Here is a 23,049-nt window from a genome sequence, read left to right as displayed (position 1 = left end):
TCTGTATAATCTGTGCTTTGGGAATTTTTTAAATATAAATATTTTCTTACAAAAAACATTTTTTCTTAAGGACCTTGCATCAGATAACCTGTGTTTCAGCTTTATGTTTAGTCAAACAACTCACCATAGTAGGCTCCCATGAATAAAGTGAATGAAGAGAGAGATTTTGTTATTCTAAAGTTATTTCCTTTGTTTTGGAAGAAAGGATAATTTTGCCTTTTTAATGAGAAATATGTGTACTCAGAAAAGGAAAACTTCAAAAATTGTCGTTTGCTAGTTTTAATGAAAATCCGTGGGCAGCCCCTTCCCTGGTGACCAACTTCTACATGACTCTAATATGAACTAAGAAGAAAGAAAAATTTGTTCACAACTTATTGTTGCCCTAAAGAGTCTCACTGAAGGCTGCAAATGTCACGTGTGTTTAATAAGAAGATCCTTGTGAACTATCAGATGAGACAGTGGAAATGGTTCTTATTTCTGCATTCATTTCTTTGTGTAAGAAAGCAAAAAGTAGGGGGAAGCTGAGGAATCTCAGCTGCTGAATCCACCCATAAAAATGTATAAATTGATTGACACTTCCAAACACAAATGTCAAGTGCTTGAGGATGTAAAAGATGTAACTGGATAATCAACCCTAGAGATCAGATATACCACTGGTGTGGTAAAACGGACTTATCTAGGAGACACCTAGAGGCAAAAGAAAATGCCTGCAGGGGAAATTAAAAAACAAACAAGCAAAGAAGCACAACAGCATAGGTAAATAGGAATACAAGCTAACAAAAAGTTTTGCATTACTTAAAGCGAGAGAACAGAGGGTAACTAAGAAGAGGTGACCTTGTAGATCCTTACTTGCACATATATATGCATGTATATACAGCACGGCTGCTGGAGCATGAATATCACTCTGTTGCAGTGGAACTGAATGCAATCTCTGCAGAATGATCAGTGGTATCTCTGCACACCGTTTAAAACTCTGTTTAGATTCCAGACACCTCTGAAGGTCTATTTAGTATTAAACCTGCTCCAATCCAGATTTTGAGAGGTTTGTCATGGTTATAGCTCCCTGTAAAACACAATTCAAGTAAAAGGCGCTGGTTCAAATATGGATTGCCAGTAAGTTTTGCCCAGCACACACTGAGGTCTTAAAAATATGATGTCTTCTGCAGTTGTGGAAGATTCCATATTCCTGATCATTCTCCCAGTTTCCTAATCAACAGATGCTGTTCATCACCACCAATCATAGCCATGGAAGAAAAGTGAAGCATTTGACTTACATCTCAAAACAAAAAAGGATCTACCAAATGTTTCCTGCTGAGCAGACATTAGTAAAAGCTGATTAACCAGCTGCGATCTCACAGCTTAGACTATAGACCAAATAAAAAAAAAGCAAATAGGTAGGAAATGTAAATGCACGTTAGCAGAAGCTGGATGTCCGTCCTGTGGAATCACAAGACCAAATGTGATTTCCCATCCACACTGATGCTAATGACTAGCTAATAACATCTAATCTTTGGACAATCGGATTATAATGGCAATTAGTACACGGTACCAGATATAAGACCCGTAAACTATTTGTTAAAACTTCACAGAATCACAGAATGGTTGAGGTTGGAAGGGACCTCTTGAGATCATCTGGTCCAACCCCTTGCTCAAGCAGGGAGCTTAGTTAGGTTTTTATTTTACCCTGTTATGATTTACTACTAGAATAGCAATGGGAGACAGCATTAGGACAGTTAAAGTTTTCCAGTCAATATGTCCATGGTAATAAAATATTTTCCTGAATCAAAACAAAAGTCAAAACTTCAAAGATAATTTTTGTTTTATAACTTTGGGTTAATTGGTGCATTTTCTTTTTGATAAATCAGAGTTTCTTTCAGTTTGAAACTCTTTAAGTGCTTGTTTTTCTTAGTTCAACATCCTTAACAATTAAAACAAGGCTGACTCAGGAGATCAGTTAAAACAGATGATGTTTAGTAGTTTTGGTTTCAACTATTGCATTTTGAGGGTAGGAATCAAACATTTCCTGCAGAATTTTAGTATCTATAAATGCTTCATTGCTCATCGTGGTACAGTCCTGTGTCCACTCCAGACTACTGCCGTTGAAAAGGGAATTGAGACAAGTGTTACTAAAAACTTTGCAGGGCTAACAGTGTTACTAACCACACAAGTTTCTGCACTCTAATCCTGATTTTCCAGAAACAAATGGCATAATTAATCTGTTTTTATGTTGAAGAAGAATCCAGATCCTAGGTTACCTCAAGACAAACACGTCAGCTTTGCTTCAAGACTACTGAGGAAAGCAGCGTGCATCCCACAGTCTGAATGAAAAACATTTGGAATTATCTCCAGAATACACAGGTTTTCTCAGCATTTGCAAAGATGATGCTTTACGCTTTGTTCAAATCTTTGCCCTTCATTTTATTTAGTGCTTACATGAACCTGTCATCTTTATCTATCCACAGAGTACTGACAGCAAGAACTAACAAATAAACTGTTCTACATGCAGACGTAGCCAGAGCGCTAACCAAGTACATTGCTTAATGAGTTCCTGGCAGTCCTCTATGGGTGTTTAATGAGTGAGAAGTCTAAATCTCATTCATTGTAATTTGGCATAGCATATTAGAATATGCTGAAATTGGTCTGGTGCTGAAAATGAGATGTAGGGCCATGTGTCACTTAAAGCATGTCACCACTAGAAATTTACCTGCAGTTTTAACCTGGCTCTTAGCCCAACTTCACATATTTTTTGAAAAGGAAGTCTTAGTTTTATGCTTCTGTGCTTTGAAACAGCACGTGTTTTTTCACTCTGAGAATTGAGTTTTCTTCCTTTTTCTCTCTTTTTTTTTTTTTTTTCAAAGGCAGATTACTTTGTAGTGAGGATATTTTAAGAGCTTATTTGAGTAGATGGCAAATTTTGATAATCCTTTTGCTTCATCCAGCTTTTCTAGATACTCATTTCTCACCTCCCACAGAGTGGTGGCTGTTGTTTAGTAGGCAACTCCCTTTCGTTTAGCCCTTTCTTCAGCAGCCTGCTTCTATGATACCAAACTTAGGCTCTTTAGCCAAAGAGTTTTAAAATATGTCATTTCAACATAAGTTAATAAAGAATTACCTCAGATTCTGGTTATGCTCTTGTGTATGACAGAGACCATGGTTTTGGGAGAAGCATTGAAACTCTATGGTGGTCGACCAATATCTGGCTAGCACAGATGTCCTAGTGAGAGATTATAATAAAATATTCAAGAACTTCTGAGTAGAAATGGCTGAGTTCTTAGCTTTAGAAACTAAAGCTAAAGGAGGAGAGAGAGAGATGATTCAAAGATAAAACAAATTGCAGAACAGAAAACAGAGCTAGAACTGACTGAGGTCAGGTAGTGTGACAATATGAAATTCTCTTCTCAATCTATATGCTCTTTTAGACATTGCCAACCTGGCCAAAAAAAATTAACAACAGCATTGGGGTGGAATGAAGAACTACCTTAATGAATGAAGCCTCTAGAATTGTTATTATGTGTAAAATTGCATCAGAAATATGATTCGTATCTCATGTCTGCTGTCAACAAAAGTCTTGGGTTTGGACATATTACATTTTGTTAGTGCAATTTTAAGCCTTAGATCACAATCTAATTTCATGAGGATTCTTTCCCACCTTTGCTACTTGTGAAATTGGACAAGTGTAAAGGAGAAAAGAACTTTATCATGTAACAGTGACATTCTTGGGTAGAAAGAAGTTTCAAAAACAATCCCTTTAGCATGCAAACCCTTTCTATTCCTTGAATATAAAGGAATAGAATATCACTCAGTCAGCATACTACAAAAAGTCCTCTTAGAAAAAAGGATGCAAATTTGCCTTAGGAGGAGACTATTTTTTCTACATGGAGTTTTCTGATAAATCATTTAATTCTAGGAAAGATTTATACATATCGATGCTATAAGAAATTTTGCTAACAAGTAATTTTTTCCTTTTCTCACTTTCTCCTTTTCATAATGACTTGTGGGAGAGAAGTTCTGGGGTCGCTTTTACGCATCTGAAATTCTTCCCTCACTGAAACCGTACCTTAAACAAGAAATGAAGAAATACTGAGCCAATACAAGTTTAAAAACATCAGCCATTATTCACTGTTTATTATTTTGGACAAGAAGTCTATGTATTTATTTTTCAGCATTTGATATTTCCGTTGCACTGCCAGTGGATGGCCATTCACAGGGAGGGGAATCATAAAGAAAACAAGGAATGTCTGAGACATGGTCTACCAGATCAGATATTGGATAATCAAAGAAATACAGAATGGTCACACTTAGAATATCATCAGAGCAGACCAAAGACACACATAATACTTGGAAAGCTGAATTTAGCAACTCCTCTTCATGCTGGTAGTTGGTGTCTGCACTTCTACAGAATCATCAGCAGTATACTAGAACTTCCACCTGTGCTACTGTAACCACAGAAATGCCAATACTGGGTCAAACTGAAAGATCCATTCTACTATATATATGTAACAGTTTAAAAACAGGATGCTTAGAGAAAGGTATAATAAAAGGTCAAATACTGTTATGATTTTTTTTCTCAATATACTCTCCTAGCTTTCAAAAATCAATGAATTTCCTGAGCTACAGATTACATCTATGTTTGATATGCCTTCAATAGGCAATCTCTTCCCACTTAGTTTTGGGGTTGACAAACTCAACACAGCACTGTATTCTATAACTCTTCACATTTTGTTAACATAGCACCACAATTTTTTTTAACACAGCATGCCATGTTGTTGGGGCAGTGGATCGAGGCAGTGATGCCCATGGCTGGGGCAGGGGAAGGGCTGATGTCCAGGGCTCTGAGATGGCTCCTGCGTGCTGGGGGAGGCCCCCATGGAGATGTCTCGAGGTCACACAGCTGCAATATGGCCCCGAGCCCGGGCATTCCAATACCAGGAGAGGCGGGAGGAGGAGAACCCACTCAGGGCCCTGACAGTAGCAACAGACAGATTAATTTCCTTGGTTTCTACTGAGGAAAAGTCTCACTTACAAGCATTTTGCAGGGAAAACCTGCAGTGATAACATGGATGGCATTAGTCACTGACATCTAAATAGTTGTGTAGGTAGGTTCTGTCCTACTGCACCAAAACAGGTCAACCTGCCAGTGCAAGATTTGCAACTAAAATTTGTTCTGTGACCTGCTTTAATTTCATGTTTTGTCTCTGTAGGTCAGAGCACTGGAGAGTACATCGTAAGATAACGAAAATAATAAGATCATATCTTGTTCAGCCACTAAATCTCAGATCACTCCAGATACGTAGCACCATTCATATGGCAAAGATGCACCGTTGTTGCATGTACACTTGCCTTAAAGAAAGATCAAGAAAAAGACATGTTGACTGTCTCCTTGGGTTGAGCTTACAAGTTCATGGGTGACCAATAGAGTCACTGTATCATTTTCAAGCAATTTCTGACTTCGCACACAACAGCAGTATCTAATTTGAATAAATACCATCAATATTTGCCTTAAAGTCAGTTCCTGAACCACCTTTCCCTTACTTGTAAATATTTAATTTGTTAGGCAGGTACCTGCAGTACTGTCAAGTTTCATCCTCCCAGATCAAAATTACAACTCATTTCTGACCTGGCAGTCCCTTTCCTGATGGCACCTGGTATGAGAGTTTATCTGATGTTTTGTGTTCACCTCTGTAAAGATCTTCCTCAGATCCATCTTCTAGCATCAGTGCTGAACAATTTTCATATTGCTACAATATCGCATCGAACAACCCTGTGCTAACTGTTCCTCACCTAAAACCTGAACCTACAGGAGGAAGTGCAAATGTCAATGTCCCGCACGTAAAAGCTGCTCTCCAGAGAGTCCTTGCACCTTCTCAGTGTGTAAACTGAGGCACTGCCAGCACTCACGCACAGCCTGCTGAGATTACAAGCACAAGCAGCAAAAATTAATTCTCTTCTGCAGAGATATTACATGTTATTGTACTAGGTGAAAAATCCCATGTAAAATTGGGAAGCCTTAGTGTTGCTCCTAGAAGACTCAATATACTCTGCAAATTAAATTAATCTCCCGGTGTTTTTGAAAGCATCCTGTCACTATTCTGCTTAATGCAATTGCCTTAACATGTTTGTATTATATTGTTGAAATTGCTATGAAAACAGTAATCACTTAATCTATACTTCTGTGTATAATTAGACGAGATTCTATGGCTCTTCTAATTCTCCTTCATAAAATGCTGAGTATGCCCTGATATATGAGAATATTTACTTATCTCCTAGTCAACGTAATTGACAATTTTGCACCTTTTTTCACATTTTTATTCTCTTTCCTCTTTATTTTCTTATTTTTATTTTCCTGTTGTTCCTTTATAACACTAACAGTTCAGTACTTTACAATGAAACAGATAAGTTTAATTCACTGAGGCAAAGGCACTGATATATCTCTTAAGTTTTAGATTTTTGAAGAAAGAATGGGGAGTTTCTCTGATCTGTACAGATAGACAGGACATAATTTAACATTAATTTTATTTTTTTGTGTGTACAATTAAACAAAAAAGTCATAGTTCTAAAAGCCTTCTCACACGCTTTTGCTAAGACTAGCATAGTATTAAACTTGATTGAGTTATTATATCATATTAGATCATTTTGCTTTAGAAGTCCCTAGCATAATTTGCCAGATAAAATCTGTTTAATCTACATTGCTAAATCAGTTTATCTTCAAATTACATAGTGTCATTTCAAATCTCAGTAGATTTTTATTATCTGTGATTCAATTTTTAAAGTTTGGTATTTTCAAAATACATTAGGCAAAATCTATATTTTTACTGGCTGGTGTGAAATTTCTTTTTGTCTGCTGTCTTGATCATAAGAGCTATGCAGAAGAGAGAGAGCCCATTAAAAGTGCATGACAGAAGAAATGAAATGATTCTTGTTTTACTCAAAAATTAAGATGATATTTCCGCACTGTCCACAACAGGACTGGGGTCATGAACCTGCATTTTACGTAGCTCCAAACTTATAAATATGTCTGAGTTTTGATGGGAGAATCACGTGTGCATGCAAAGAAAAAAAGGACTTTTCCTGCTTACCTCCTCAGTGTTTTCACATCTGATGTCCGCACAGAAAGTTTCTGTGTCCCAATGAGTTTCGGGACACGGAGTTACTGCTGCATGGAACTCTGTCCAGGAGAGCTGATGTAAAGGTATGTCATGTAGGCTTGATGTAACAGAAACTGGGGAATCACTGAGGAGGGGATTGAGAGAAAAACTGAGCTAACCCAGATGACAGCATATATACATCAGCTCTGCATAAGGACTCTCAAGTTATATGGATGGGCCAAGGTGGCTTTTTTGAAGGCCACTCTGCAGGATGAAGCTGTTGTTAAAGCATAAGATAATGAAACTTGGACTGGATTTTTCCTTTGTTTCAAAATGAGGAAAGATTCAAGACTGTATCATGAGAAAAAGGCCAGAGAAGACTGAGGGAAAAGAGCCAGAGAGAAGGAAAAGGACATAAGTAGAGTCAAAGGAGGAAGGGCTGAAAGTAATAATGAGGAAGGTCAAGAGACCAGAAGGCATAAGGTTCCAGGAAAGGGGAATGTTAGGGAAGACCAGGTGCAAAACATCTTTGTCAATACTGCAGAAATTTAAAAAATAGCATAGGAAAAGAGGAGGGAAGGTCAAGATTAGGTGTTTCTGGCATCATTCTTTGTTCCCTTTCAGAAAGGTCTGCCTGTCCCATTTCACTGTCTCAAAACTAGCTGCTGTTGTGACTTTTATCTTCATAAGTCCATTTGACAATTTCTTCAGTTAACAATGTCTTCTGTGGTATAATGTTGCATATATGGCTGTGCAATTTTTGATTGCTTTCTTTTTCTCCCCTCTTCTTTGAAGCGTGGACTTTGATTAGATCTACAAATGTATTATATATTCTTCCTCCTTCGTGTTCTCACTATCCCTAACTGCTCACAGATACTGAATTTTGTCTTCAAACACCACCTAATGCCTTGGAATTACAAACTGGATATACATGCTAGGAGAGGCAAATGGCAGTTTAAAAAAAAATAGGTAGCATTTTAGAAACCCCAAATTCAGTCTTTGCTCATATACTCTTACACACCTCGGATGGGTAATGCGTTTCCTGTCTTTTATTACTAGGCTCTGTTGAAATGATAAGCAGCATTTGGAATATATGATTTTGTAATGCAGTCTAAGGCACTAAATCCAGACACAGTGGTGCAAGAATTGAACACCATAGCAACAGCTTTATGTACCTGCAATTTTTCGTCATCTGCTCTCCTGGCGCTTTCACGAAATCAACAACATCATTTTGGTGGTCACTTTGCCTGCTTCATTGCTGCATACTGGAAAATAAATCCCAGTGCCTGCTCTTTATTACTGGGTATTTTTAGCTAACTGTGTTGATTTAGCCCTATTTATTTATAAGCAGTGTCAGATAAATTAAATATTTCCAGGTGTGTATTTCATTAAGGCTTTTTAATCAATTTTATTAAGGCAGTAACTCACCAAATCAACATGCTTAATTGGCAAAATAAGTTATACAGACAGTAAGAATAGAGTCACAGTCAAATTGAAGACTTGGGTAAAATAAAATCTATACTCATGATAGACTGCACACTGTGAAAGATCTTGGACAAGTCATCTATACCTAAAACTTGACATTTAGATATAGATTTTAACTCTTTCCTATTTTCTCATCAAGACTATCCGATGAACAGGAATAACCCAGCAAACCATCATTAGAATATGAATTGCTGTTTTTCCTTTTCTTCTCTGCCTTATCAAACAACTAGAATCACAAAATCATAGAATCAAGAATAGTTTGGGTTGGAAGGGACCTTTAAAGGTCATCTAGTCCAACACCCATGCAATAAGCAGGGACAACTTCAACTAGATCAGGTTGCTTAGAGTCCCATCCAACCTGACCTTGAATGTTTCTGGGAATCTACCAGTAAACATCATCTACCACCTCTCTGGGCGACCTGTTCTGGTGTTTCATCACCCTCATTGTAAAAAATTTCTTCCTTTTATCTAGTCTAAATCTATCCTCTTTTAGTTTAAAACCATCACCCCTTGTTCTGTCACAAAGGCCCTCTTAAAAGGTCTGTCCCCATCTTTCTTAGAAGCCCCCATTAAGTACTGAAAGGCTGCAATAAGGTCTCCCCACAGCCTTCTCTTCTCCAGTCTGAATAACTCCAGCTTTCTCAGCCTGTCCTCATAGGAGAGGTGCTCTCCTCAGCCCTCTGATCATTTTTGTAGCCCTCCTCTGGACCCGCTCCAACAGGTCCATGTCTTCCCTGTGTTGAGGACTACAGATCTGGACACAGTACTCCATGTGGGGTCTCATGACAGCAGAGTGGAGGGGCAGAATCCCCTCCATTGACCTGCTGGCCACATTTCTTTTGATGCAGCCCAGGATACGGTTGGCTTTTTGGGCTGCGAGCACACATTGCTGGCTCATGTCCAGCTTTTCATCCACCGGTACTCCCAAGTCCTTCTCCTCAGGGCTGCTCTCTATCCCTTCATCCCCCAGCCTAACTTTCTAATTTGGCTTCTGCAGTATTTAAAGAATTCAGCTGTCCATTATTTGATGTCATGAGGGTTAGCTTACCATGGGCGATGGAAAAGCGTGGACAGTGTGTTGACTGCCTGTTCTTGCCCTAATTTGGTTGTCTTTTCACTGTGCTCTGGATTTTGTGGGGCCTTGTTGACCTGAGTTAATATGATTTTGCACAGTATTTGACTTGAGTCTCAAGTAGTGCTTAAAGCAATTGAGAAGTACAGCACAAGAATGTCTCTGTGCAGAACCTGCTGAAGTGTCCCTGCCCTCCACTCCATGTTTTCTGTTGTGAGCCACAGTGCAGGGACTTACAGACTAATTGTTCATGGAATGAACGCACCTTTGCCTGCTCTTTTTAGCTTAATGTGAATGCTGCTTGAGTGTGACTATGCTCTCTCTTCACGCAAACTACCCTTGAGGCACTACTGCAGTACTTTTATGCCTGTGTTAATAAACCAGGTTATTGATACATTGGTGGCACAATCAGAGGTTTGACAGTAAAAAAACTATGATAATCTGACCATTTCCAGTCACTTCCATGTGCTGTGTCAAAATCTATTAAAATACAGGAAGTACCGTGAGTTTCCAAATTAGGCTATTTTCATGTGATGTAAACACTCTGGAAGTTTACAAATATTCTAACAGCAAACTCTGTTAAGTCCTATATGTTTTCAGATTCCTCAAGCTCTCAAATAGCATGTTTGTCCAACACTAGAAGACAAACATAATACCTACAAGCAAAAATATCGTGGCTTTGTCACATAACACTGCTCTACTATTTTAATACTTCCATCAAACAGCAGAAATCAGCAGAAGTCTTGCAGGCCACTTTAGTGGTGAGTGAGAATGCAGAATCACAGAATCACAGAATGGTCAGGGTTGGAAGCCACCTCTGGAGATCATCTAGTCCAACCCCCCTGCCAGAGCAGGGTCACCTACAGCAGGTTGCACAGGACGGCGTCCAAGCGGGTTTTGAATGTCTCCAGAGTGGGAAACTCCACAACCTCTCTGGGCAGCTTGTGCCAGTGCTCTGCCACCCTCAAAGTAAAGAATTTCCACCTCATGTTAAGATGGAACTTCCTATGCTCAAGTTTGTGCTCGTTACCTCTTGTCCTATCACTGGGCACCACTGAGAAAAGACTGTTCCCATCCCCCTGGCACCCTCCCTTTAAGTATTTATAAGCATTAATAAGATCTCCCCTCAGTCTTCTTTTCTCTAGACTGGAAAGACCCAAGTCCCTCAGTCTTTCCTCGTAAGAGAGATGTTCCAATCCCCTAATCATGTATGCAGAATCCATCTCCGCGTTGTAATTTGCTTTTCTCCATGTAGATGTTGACACCCTTCTAACAGGATTCAGAACAATACTCTCCCTTGAGAGTATTTGCTTTTGTTCAGGGATCTGTCTGTCTCAAGAACAGCAGAATCATATACCAAACAAAGTCGAGGAGGGTAATCTCCAGATTGCCGTACAGATCCATATTCTAGTGCCACTGTCTCTACTTAAAACCTGAAATAGTAGCAGATATACAGTAAATACTTCCAACACTGAATACCTGATTGCATGCTAAGAAAAATTCTTTGCCAAGCAGCAGCTAGCATTTATTTCTGGCTTTTGTTCCAGCTCCATTAGAGTTAACAGAGTTTTATACAAGTCCTTGTTCAGAGTCTTACAGAAAAAAGAACAGCAGCAATAATTCAGAAAAAAAATGTAGCAAGCTAATTTCTGTAAAGGTAGCCAAATAAATACGGAGTTAATCTTTCCAAGAGACAAGAGCTAAATTTCCTTCTGAATTCAACAGTATACAAGGAATGGTTAACTATATTAACAATCAATACTTGAAATAAACAAGGAAGGAAGAGGGGCTTTCTTGCCTCTGGCAATGCACAGCAGCATCTCTGGACACTGTTAAGCTACCCATGCCAACTGTGATTTTTCTTCTTCCCTTATAAAGTGAATGCAGAAAAGCTGAATGTTTGCCTTTGGAAAACAGTAGGTTGACCAAATAGAAAGGTTTTATCAAAGTACTATGAAAAGAGTGCAAAGTGCTTTCCAATGCTTTGAAAATTATTTTTTTGTTATCTAAGCCCTTTTTCACTGTGGAGCTTTTAGTGTCATCTACCTGTAGCACAGGACATTTATTCATAAAAATACAACAGAAATATTACCATTTTTGTCTATTACTCATTGATGTAGAGAAACAGAGAGGGTTTGGCAGTAAACAAGCTTGAGTTCATTCCTCCATTTGTTTTATTTATTTTTGCAGTCTATTTTAAATGGATTCTCTCTTCGGCTTCTTGCATCTGCAAACAGTAAATCAGGCAGTAGAGTGAAAGAACACTGGAAAGGATTACAGGACCAGTTGGGCTTAAACAGCTCTATTGTATCAGGGCAAAAAGGCAAACACCACTGTAATGAACCCAGTGTTTAGGATGAGAGTGTCTTTTGCTTTTTCACATAGACGTTGTTTTAAGGTATGTGATGTTATTATTCCTAGTGTGACTGTGCAATCAGACCCATGCAGTTCTGTTCCTTCTGAAAAATGTTACTAACCTTTTTCTTTTTAATCCAGAATTCAAATATGTGTGAGTGTATAAAACTACAGAATAATTGCCTTCATGTTCATATGCTGTTACTCAAGTTTCTCCCCCCGCAAAAAAACCCCAACAAACTACTTCCATTTTTCACCTAGCTATGTGGTGAGAACCATAAGGTGTAGAAACTGGAAAATTCCACATTAGGCGTGGGCATAAAATACAAAAAGTAAGTAGGTGATAATGTACAGACCTCTTCCTGTACCTCTTAATAGCAAATAAAAAACATGTCAGGAGAAGTAACCTGCAAGAGTTGAAATATGCAAGCATGTGAACATTCATGTGGGAAAGCAAAGTTCCATTCAGAATGTTTACATGTGTAATGATTGACCTGCTTTTCAGTGAACGTGGTCTTCTATCTTGTTATTGCAGTAAAGAAGAGAAGCTCCATCTAGTTGCTGTCCAACCAATGCAGTTCATAAAGCACTTCACGTCTCTTGTAATTATGCTAAATGTAGAGGAAGGAATCAAAAACTCTGAGGAAATGGCATTCAAAATTCTAAGGAATTTGAATTCCCTAAGGACTTCTAATGAATATGCTGGATTAGGGGAGCACAAATAATGTAGAAAATCATTTGGCATCCCTAATCACAGGTTATCAATAACACAATACTTACAAACTAAGGGAATAGAGCCAGCAGCCTTTGTTACATGTTTCTCTCTTTAACAGAAATTGGCCATATTGTCGCCAGGCCAGAGTTCACTGCTTTTGAAATAATAGGATGTAAAGTGTAGATAATGCTACAAATTAGGTTAAACACATAATGATCACAGATGTGGAGGAAATAGTTTGAAAATGCGAAAGCAAATAGATTAAAATTCTACCTCTGGTTGCGATTTAACATTTGCTACTATAATATTACAACTATATGTCTATCATGTGTAACGGAGGCACAAAGCTCATTCCATTTACAGGAAAAGTAATACCAAAGTAATGGCTATACTGGGACATGTTAAAAACATCTCCACATCTACTTCTCTGATTGTATTTTAGTTTTAAACTATCTACATTCATTTAAAGACCATAATTATGTTATAATTAGATATTGATCATTACACATAATGCTTTCACACACAGGTGCCTAAATTTTTTGGTTAAAGTTTCACTCTGGTAAACCTTTAGAGTCAAATTTATCTTTATCATCTTTATTATTATTTTCCCTTAATGACCTGAAATCTCAATGCAGGGGATTAGAAAGGAGGCAAGAGGGAAAAGGAGTCAGTAACATGTGTCTAAAAGACCAAGCTACCAGTGAGTTCACAATTTCAGCTTCCAAAATATTTTGAAGAAGCCTGTTGTTGGTGCCTTTTGGAAAAGCTTGCCAGAGACACGGTACCTGGCTGGATGTGCATTTAGTCAGCTTCTTTTAGCATTTTTTATTTTCTTGTGACTTTATGGCATTGCTTTTTCATAAACTTTGTCATGAAATTAAAAAATGCAATGGGAGGAAGTAGGTAAGAAGGAGAAAAAAAAAAAACAAAACAGCATGAAAAATGCAGACATGAAGCTATAGTGAAAAGACTGAGTATAGAGGAAGGTGATGACAAAAGTTGATAAACCAGTCAGTTGAGGGCAGAAAAAATTCTGCCAAAGCTGTAAAAAACTTAATCAGATACATAAGGCAGCAAGAGGAAGTTTCTGATGATCTGGTTGTTGGCCATCACTCATGTTGTTTGCTTTAAGTAAATTGAAAGCTCAATTATTATAATATATTCATTTTAGCATCTCAGTATGACTCTTGCTATTTAATTTAAAAACCAGACTTTGAATGAATGACAATCTCATTAACATGTTACAGTCAACTGGAGAGACATGAGATTTTTCTATTTGAGAAATAATATGCTTATAATTTAATATAGATTGTATATGAGAAACATTAAATAACATAAGAAGAAATGTGAGGGTTAGTGTCTATTTTCATTCCAATGAGACATCTCCTCTGACTTATCTAACAGTAACAGAAATCAACCTGATAGGTACTACATTGTAGTACGAGACCACGTGATGCCTACACACCACTGTCAGACAGTTAATATGTCATTATTATTTCACTAAATAATCACAGAAAGATAGAGATTTTCTAGTCCATGCCAACTTATTCCAGATATCCGCTATATATTTTTAGCGGCAGGGAACAAGGGAAGACCAACTGACGTCATCTACTTGGACTTGTGCAAAGTGTTTGACACCGTCCCACACGATATCCTGTTCTCTAAATTGAAGAGACGTGGATTCGACAAATGGACCACTTGGTAGATAAAGAACTGGCTGGACAGTGGCACTCAGAGCTGCGATCAACGTCTCGATGTCCAAGTGGAGAGCAGTGACGAGTGGTATTCCTCAGGGATCAGTAATGGGGCCTGTACTGTTCAACATCTTTATTGGTGACATGGACAGTGGAGTCGAGTGCACCCTCAGCAAGTTTACTGATGATACCAAGCTGTTTGGCGAGGCAGACATGCTGGAGGGGAGAGATGCCATCCAGAGGGACCTGGACAGGCTGGAGAGGTGGGCCCAAGCCAACCTCATGAAGTTCAACAAGGCCAAGTGCAAGGTCCTACACCTGGGTTGGGGCAATCCCAAGCACAAATACAGGCTCAGCGGGGAATGGATTGAGAGCAGCCCTGAGGAGAAGGACCTGGGTGTGCTGATTGACGAGAAGTTCAACATGAGCCAGCAATTTGTGATCACAGCCCAGAAGGCCAACCATATCCTGGGCTGCATCAGAGGAAGTGTGGCCAGCAGGTCAAGGGAGGTGATTCTGCCCCTCTACTCCTCCACTCTTGTGAGACCCCACCTGGAGTACTGCATCCAGCTCTGGAGTCCCCAACATAAGAAGGACATGGACCTGCTGGAGTGTGTCCAGAGGAGAGCCACGAGGATGACCCGAGGGCTGGAGCACCTCTCCTATGAATACAGGCTGAAAGAGTCGGGGCTGTTCAGCCTGGAGAAGAGAAGGCTCTGGGGAGATCCTATTTCGGCCTTCCAATACCTAAAGGGGTCCTACAGGAGAGCTGGGGAAGGACTTTTTACTAGGGCATGTAGCGATAGGACGAGGGGGAATGGCTTTAAACTGGAAGAGGGCAGGTTCAGATTAAACTTTAGGAAGAAATTTTTCAGTTTGAGGGTGATAAGGCAGTGGAACAAGTTGCCCAGAGAGGTTGTGGATGCCCCATCCCTGGAGGTGTTCAAGGCCAGGCTGGACGTGGCCCTGGGCAACCTGGTCTAGTGGGAGGTGTCCCTGCCTGTGGCAGGTGGGTTGGAACTCGATGATCTTCAAGGTCCTTTCCAACCTAAACCATTCTATGATTCTATGATTCTATGATCCCTACTTTCAGTTTCTTCTGTAATGAGAATTCTAGTTTGAGGATCTTTCCTTAAAGGCTATTTAGAGGTGAATATGATGGCTTTTACATCCTATTAGCAGATTATACACTGTTGCAGAACGAGTATTAGCTGGTTTACACATGGCACCCTACCAGCCCTTCTGAATCTCCCCTGGGACTACATCAGTAAAAAGCAGTGTGCCAGAAATCTAAATCTGGGTCGCAGTCTAATAAAACTGTCCTGCGTATCTGATCCATCAATAATGCCTCGTTCTGGGCTTTTTCACTCGACCCTCGGGTATTTGAATACTGCTTTAGAGCAATTGATTCATGTGCTTATTCTTGACACTATGTTACTTAAAAAATGGTTTCACGAATTGATTCAGTATCCTATTTAAGCAGTTAAACTGAAGTTCTTTCTCCTTCTTCTCCTGCTTCCTCCCATTGCATTTTTTTAGTTCATGACAAAGTTTATGAAAAAGCCATGCCATAAAGTCACAAGAAAATAAAAAATGCTAAAATAAGATGACTAAATGTGCATCCAGTCAGGTACCATGTCTCTGACAAGCTTTTCCAAAAGGCACCAATGACAGACTTCTTCAAAATATTTTGGAAGCTGAAATTGTGAACTCACTGATACCTTGGCCTTTTCTCTGAAGACTTACCAAGCTTAGGCTTTGTAATTTATTAGTAGAAACAACAAAATTAACAGACACTATCACACAAGAAAAATTTCTGAGGTATCTTGGTGTGTTCTGCTTCAGTTTTCTCCTGAGAATCAGGCATTGTTAAAATCAGACACTGGCGTTTCTCATTTTATACTCCACTTCAGGATGATATAGTTAATGTTAGACTTCAAGACCACAAACTTTACAGTAGCCTTTGATTGCTGCTCTGTGTCTTCCTGACTTCAAAATTCTCCTGAGCTTTAATTAGGGTCTCTACATCCCTTAGGTTTTCAACCTCTTTTTGAAAGCAGCAGGTTCTCTCACCAACCACTGCTTCAGGATTTGCCTGAGTATTTAAGAGTTATTCACTTTTATAACAAAACTCTTAGGTACAAAACATGCAATCAGAAGCACAGTCTCTGCTAAGGAGATGCAACCACTCTTCCTTCCACAATGGCAGTGAGACTCCCAGCCTTGGAACCAGAGTATTACTGCTGGGCTGGGTAATAAAAATTAAAAAAAGAAAAAAAAAAAAAAGAAAAAAAAAGGCAGAAGTGAAGAGGGACAAAGACTGAATACTGAACACAACTTTTCTTTCATCCCAGTCAGGGGATTAGCAAGTGGCTGAGCTATGTGAGGACAGAGGAAGCATAGTTCCTTAGATTTTTTATGGAAAAAAAGGAAAACATGAAAGTTACAAAAGGGAGTATTAATAACAACAGTTCCCTAACACATGAAAGAATTTGTCACAAGGTATTTGAAAACAGTGGTAAAAGGAATAGGCTAACCTTATACTATTGGAACTTGGGCACTAAATAAAAGAGGCTGGTGGCAGACTTCTCTTCAAGTAGTATTTTCTAAGGAACGCGTGTACCAGGAAAAAACTGGCAAAATACCTCGCATGGAAGAACTGGACAGCTAAAAGCATCACTGGAGCTGAAGCCATCTGGAAATACAGAAAAAAGCTGCTCAGGTGCTGAAACAGAAGTGCATCTGTACCTGTCAGTAGCAATTGTCAGCAAAAAGGAAGACTTTCAGATGATAGCTTAATTTGCAACCGCACCCCTGAAAAGCGCCAGAACTTGTAATAGCTGTAACCAGTTTTCAGCAGCTAAGGCTTGGGAAGCAAACTGGGAAACTGTATGGTAGAAATGAGAGTAAGTATTTGCAATTATGCAAGAAATGAAATGCAGGATGGAGTATTTCTCAGGGAGTAACAAAAAAAAAAAACAAAACCAAACCCAACCAAACCCTACCAACAAACGAACAAAAAAATAAGACAGAAGATTTTGACAGACGTAAAATTGAAGAACCAACCCAGAGTCTTAAAAAAGAAAGATTTGAAGGATGATGCTTGCAGGATCCTGGAAGGTGCAGTGATCTGAATTTGCGACTCTTTATTCCTGTGTTTATAGAGCAGACGGTATCATGACACAGCAGCTGTAATAGAGAATCTCAGATACTACAAGACTGAAGGCAGAAAGGTATGCCAACCAAGGCAGAATCTAATTAAACAGAACTTGTATCATCACAAATTCTAATAAACACTACATTTTAGTTTTTTTAGATAATTCCCAGATTTTCCCAGCAAAAGAAGAGAAGCAAAAAAGGCAATATCCATTCAGCAGATAGGAACATGTACAGATATGACAAAAAGAGCACCGGGAGTCTCAATAACTTTCCATGGAATCTTAACACCTACCAGTTCTTACCACCTTATTAATGATTTTTCCTTAAAATATCCAGTCTGTCTATGAATGCATAGTGATGTTATCTTCAGAAAAATGTGCCCACTCATTTTTGAAATGAGGAGCTGAAGTTACAAATCTAAATAGTCATTTATCTTTAGTATCTAGTATGTACGTATCTAATAGTTGGGGGTTTATACCTCTTAAGGTACTTAATTAGGTAGTTTCCAAATAATCGCTCCTTGATTTTGTCTTAGTCACCAGAATACTGATAAAGACATACAGGTGCAAATAGCCCTCCCCTATGCTGTTTATAAAAAGAACAACAAAAGGAAAAAAAATTAGCAAAATATGAAGATAACAGCATACAATTCAAAGTCATTTTCAGAAAAAAAGCCTCAAAAACAATCTGATCCAAGGTACATAGATTAAATAAGGATGGGATTTTTTTCTTTTATCATGTAATCTACTTCAACATTTGTCCTGTTCAATCTGTATTCTTGCAAATTTCTCATAAAGTCTACAATGGATTTCTTACAGCAGCTAACACTGTTTTGTGCTTTTAATTTTTTGTGTCTTAAAACTTAATATTATCATATTTTCAATCATGCTAAACTAAGGCACATCACAAAAGAATGTTGAATAATAAATGCATGAGGGTTACTAGAGTAGGTCTTATCATTCAGGAGATGGAATAGAGACCACCATGCTAAGGCTGTAACCACAGGCATTATCATGATTCTGAAAAGAAACATGGATATTCAAAAAAAATCAAAAACCTGAGAGTCATGAGTCACAAAAATCACAGTAAATTTAGAGATATAAAAATTTTTGTTTCATACTACCCAACATAAAATGCCATATCAGGTATATATAATTACATATAGAGCCTGCTTCTTTAGGCATCCACACTATATATATTGAACAAGCCTTGGATGGGCACATTTTTTCATTATGCAAAACTGCAGCAGTGAAATTTCTATGCAAATGGTTCTGTTCTTTGTGACTTAAGGGGGAGTAAGGACAATTTCCTTTACATCGCATTAAGTTTTGCAGAATTCCAGTGAAAGGCTTACTGCTCACTTCCACTACTTAATGCTGCTTTGTACTTGACCTAGAGGCAGATGGTGTTATTTATTAAATCATGTGGAAATTGCAAGTATTAAATGCCTGGATGTCCCTTTACAGTCCATAGTGTCAACTAACAGAGGAGAGGTGTTTGCCATATCTTAAAACTGTAGTGATGGATCAGCAGAAGTGTCTACCTTCTTACTATGCTCACACATTTCTTTCAATAAAGCCTGAGTACACAGATGTCACAGAGGGACAGACGATTCATCTTAATCTTTGACAGCAGCATAAACATTGCAGTAAAGGAATATAAGAGAAGTTATTTATCTAAATAAATATCCCCTCCATTTATCTAAATAAATTCATTTCTTCTGCAATTGGTGAGAATAACAGGTTCAGGGAAGGTAGAACAGGCTGGTACTAAAGTTTAATTACTCCTGTGGAGTATTCCAGCAGCTACAGCTAATAATGTCTGAGCAGTTTCTTTGTCAGAAAGCTTTCCACTGTATCCCCTGTGTGGATAACTCCCATTGGCACTGATGGGAGACTCGTGGTACAGTAGCCAAAGCATAACAAAATGTCAATATTCATCATTGAGGGACTTTTTTTCTTTTTCTTTTTCCTTTTTTTTTTTTTTCTTCTTTTTCCCTGTAAGTCAAAGACAAAAATATATGCACTGACCTAAAACTTTGTATGCAACTGGGAGTGGAAAACATTCCCAGAAGAAGAAAAGGGCATCTTTAAGAAAGGCATAGTTGCTTAACTACATCTTCAAAAAAAAACACTCTAAAAATCAGATTACTGACTTTCCTTCTGGCTCTTTCCAAACAGAAATAAGAAAGCAACCTAGTTTTTGGACAGTCTGAAGACCTTTCTATTAATCTAGCTAAAAAAATCTTCTACAGATATTTGTTCTCATTAAAGCAAAGTTTTTCACATAGTATGAATGAACCACTAAGCATGGTAGTGAGCATTCACACAATGACTATAAAAATGTAAGTAATATATTATGAAACTGTCCATTCTAAGTATATTTAAAATGTGTGGTAATTACCTCAACAATGAAATAATTTTAGTACAGAAGTGCTTGATATATACATTTGCTCTACAGGGAATCAATCATATTACACTCTAGCATTAATGTCCCATAAAGTCATTACTGCCACAGGAATATCAGCATTTCTACACATTCAATGGAACATGCAGATTCAGATGATTAAAATGAAGTGTCAGAGGAACTGTACTAACAAATTATGCTTGTTGTTTGCTTCTGCCTAAAATATTCATAGTTGTGATTCAATGAAATTTCAGCAGCAAGAAAACCAGTAGGTGATTTACCTGATTTCAAGCCCACATTGGGTGGCAAAAGTTGTCCATGGGAGTAATAATTATTACTACAGAAGAAACAGTAGTTGTGACTCTTTTGCGAGGTAACAAATCATTCTAACCCAAGAAAACACTGGCTTCTTTGGAAAAGGACTCAAGAGTACCTCCTAGCCCCTGTTTGAATTGAATGTCAGAATTAGGCTAAGCTAGTGCAGTTCCCATCCTTTGAGAGAAAAAGGGTGCACAGGCAGGGAGAAATCTATGGTGTTGTCTGGTACATCTCACAATCCGGAGGATCAGGACATAGTTTGGGGCATACCTGCCCTCCAGTACAGACAATGCCATTCCCTAGCAGCCCATTTTATACTTTTTTTTTTTTTTTGTAGTATCGATAAATTACATTCTGCATGCCTAGCACAATATGATAAGCAGGACAAAAAAGTTACAAAATTCTTCTAAATGACAAACATTGTTCCTTTACACTCATCCTTTTATTAAGCTGTTAGTTATGTAAATGACTTATGGCAAGACTTGAATCAGACTTAAAATTAACTCTGTAGATGCGTTGACAGATTGTGCTTTTTCATCAGAAATTGTGGTGGTTGCAATAACATTTCAGTTTTAGTTTCAATCTCTTTCAACGGTCTCTCCTGAGGAAGACAAATTATCTCTTTTGCACCCAAACTCTCCAACAGCAATGTGGTTTATCTGAATATGCACACAGGGAGGAGGAAAATACAGTGCAATATATTCTTTCTGTATATTGAATTGCCTGAAGATTACCATACTACTATGCTGCATTTAATATCCAAAGTACTTTCCTGGAGCTGTAAAACAGAAGCAGATATTGGCAGTTTCCCATTTAACGAATTAGGGGTGATAGAAAAATGATATCCAACAAAACTGTTAAGTTCAAGTTGTCAAATGTGCAATGATTTATTGCTTCATCTGAACAACATTAAACAGTAGTTCGATGTTGTAAGATATCTGTCCATCTTTTTACCATTCTTCTTAGGTCCTTTAGGTCCTGCAGGAATTAAAGTTATACAGTCAGAGATACTAAAGATGGAACAAATTATTTTGTGCTTTGTTATTTTTATTTTTTGTTAAAAGTCAGCTTTGTTGTGTTGACTTATAAACTACAGTTCTTCAGATCTTTTTTAGATCAGTTCGTAATTGGGCTCTAATGATGTAGTTATTATCACATTTCATAAGCCTCTTTTTACCACCTACACTTCCTGTAAATGAAGCACACAAGCAGAAGCTTAATTGTAGCTGCTTGCTGAATATTTACCTCTCAGCTCAATAAATCATGATGGTTCACCTCTTCCAAAGTCAATAACTATTTGATATTCTATTAAGCTGATGGGAGTAAAAGAATAGTAAACCACGTTTCTGCTATAGCAATGTAATTAACTAAAACAGGGAACAATTCCCCTTTCATTTAAAATGGCAATAAAACATCCGTTATTCAAGGAGTGTGATCATTATAAAACTATGTGGAAAGAAGTGAACCCTGTAAGCTTGAACTTAATTCAGTTTTCTGAGTGGAAAGTTAAAAAACTGTAAAATTACAACTTCACTACTTCAGCGGCATACTATTTCTGAAGAAATTCCTGTGTTGAGTCTTCAGCTGATGATGGCTCACCTAACTGGATAGCCAGTGAGGAAATAATGTAGAGTTTTCATTCATAGATTCATAGTGAATATGCTGTCCTTTAAGACATCCAGATTCTAGATAGGCTAAGATCGTTATATATTAGAGCTTTGGAATCCTGTAATTTATAACAGTTGGATTATTCCCATGGTAGAGTAAGACAGATTTACTCTAGCCTACTTCCATTTAAAGAGACTTGAGAAGGCTGACAGAAGGAAGCAGTTCTTCAAAGAAAAATGTGATTTCAAAGAAAATGTACCACTTATTAAGAAAATTAAAAATTTACCATTTTCACAAATTCTGAAGTTGGCTTCCTTCCTCTTCCTTTTGTCCCCAGGTGCTGCACTGTGGAAGAGAGGAAGAAGGAGAATAATGATCACTATTTCTTTTTAGTTTCGTCTGCATTCTTCATCTCCTTTCTCCATGAGAGAGACAGCAAAGGGCCACAGCAGTCAGAACTAAACCTAAGCCGTTTGCTCCTTTACACAACTGAATTAACTACAGACTAACTGATTAGCTGCTGATTTTTACCTACCTATGACTCTGATGAGGTCTTATGATTTTCTATTGCTTTTCAACATGTTGGTCTCATTACAAAGTCCACAGATTCTATTACCATTTTTACTAACAAAATAATCTATTGGAGGGAGCATGTCAACTGATAAATGGCTGAGCAGCACTTCCATAAGGTGCTGTACAAGTACAAAGTCGATCTCACTCAAATTTAGTTAATTCTTGTACAACAAGTATGCATTAAAAAAAAAAAAAAAGTAAAAGAGTATGTAAGTCCCTTGCAACTGTGTGGAGCTTGCAAGGATCTGAGATCACCAGTACGATCAGGAGATCTCCCTCAAGTTTATGTCTAACACAGAGCTCTAACATCTCCTGCTTCTGACATGGACAAGGTGGGTGGTTTTGGGTTGTGTTTTAGTAATTGAATCATTGTGCAGGCCTCTCTGGATGTGGCTTCAGAACACTAAGCTGATGTTGTCACTGTCCTCTTCCTTAAGTTTATATATCCCAGGGGAATAAGCCATTGCTGGGGAAGTCTGTAAAGGAACTGCCTTTTGAGCTGCTGGTAGTAAGCTTCCTTACAAGGTGACAGATCAGTGAAGTTAATCTGCATGTAACCATACCGGGCATTTGTACCCT

Source organism: Vanellus vanellus (genome assembly GCF_965231255.1).
Source record: "Vanellus vanellus genome assembly, chromosome: 2".
Lineage (NCBI taxonomy): Eukaryota > Metazoa > Chordata > Aves > Charadriiformes > Charadriidae > Vanellus > Vanellus vanellus.
This window is presented reverse-complemented; position numbering follows the sequence as displayed.